We start from the raw sequence: 1,497 nt of genomic DNA, 5'->3' as shown, positions 1-1,497 counted from the left end.
AATCGAAGATAAAGCACCATCATAAAAGTTAATCCAAAAGATGCAGAGTATAAAAAGAATGGGACAATTCTGTAAAAATAAGATGGTGGGCTGAAACCTAATCATACTACATCAACAATCATTTACTATTTCAATTAAAAACTGGTTGAATTAAGAAAAGATGCAATTTAAAGAAAAGACTATAGACGTTGAAAATGAAATAGCACGCTAAGCCTGAAATTGCTAAAGTAAATATTTTAATAATAAAACAGAGTTCCAAAGGCTGTCTCCAGGACAGTGGGCAATTTCATAATGCCTAAGGGGTCATTCACCATATGACCATTAACAATCTGACACTTACAAAAGACTGTCAAAATACATGAAGCAAAAACGAATTACTTCACATTCTTTTCAAATACAGATGATTCACCAAGATATACTGTATGTTGGGCCGTGAAGTCTCAAATTTAAAAGGACTCAAATTACACAAGGTATGTCCTCTGACCACACGGAAATGAAATTAGAATCACTAACAGAAAAACATCTGAAAAAATTTACAAGTATTTAGATACTAAATAACATTTATTAAGTAATAACTAAATTTTGTTTAGTTTTTTTTTTGTATGACTCATGGATCAAAGAAGAAATCAAAAGGGAAATAAAAATATTTTCTCACTGAATTTAAGTGAAAACATAACATCAGAACTTGTGTGATGCAGACAAGGGACATTTTGGGCTGAGACTGATAGTGTCCGTAAGATCTCAATACGATAACCTAAACGCCCACCATCTTGAGAAACTAAGAGTAAGTTATGAGCAGAAAAAAGGAAAAGAGGTGAAATTAAAGAAATGGAAAACTACGGGAAAAAAACATCAATGGAATAAAAAACTGGTTCTTTGAGAGAAAAATCGCTGTTGACACAGATCACTGAAAGCATGAGACCAGAAACAGTACTATTTCATATGACCGTAACAAAGACATTTCAAATCATGAAAATTTCAAGCTTCTTAACTTCATGTCCTGAGACAATTAGCTATTCCTTCTAGAAAAAGAAATAAAAGCTCTTCAATGATATAGAAATGGAAAATTATCGCGAAGAGATGAAAAGACACACTCCAAAACAGGAGCGAGGAGAGGAAACTATAATCTGTGAATCAAGTTCTATATCCAAGCATTCATCAACTTTTAAAATCTTAACCCTGCATATGTCCTATGGTTTTGGCATCCCACATCTCACCTCTGAGCACTGACACCATCATTCTGAGCAGCACAACGCACAACGTTACTTGAGGGAAAAAAGTTGTGTGAATGGCTCCCCAAAACTGTAATGTCCTCAGTCTACCACTGCCACCGTTTTTATTAAATTATGTTTTAGGATTAGGATTTCATGGCCTGCCAGTTAATTACATCTCCATAGAAATGTATCCCTCTAGTGCCATTGGATTAGAGCAAATTCTCAAACCTTCATAGCATCCTGCTGCCTGTATTTCAAAAGAATTTCTCAAAAGGGTAAAGAA

The sequence above is a fragment of the Condylura cristata genome, unplaced genomic scaffold (assembly GCF_000260355.1).
Source record: "Condylura cristata isolate star-nosed mole 26May11 unplaced genomic scaffold, ConCri1.0 scaffold00029, whole genome shotgun sequence".
Taxonomy (NCBI): Eukaryota; Metazoa; Chordata; class Mammalia; order Eulipotyphla; family Talpidae; genus Condylura; species Condylura cristata.
This window is presented reverse-complemented; position numbering follows the sequence as displayed.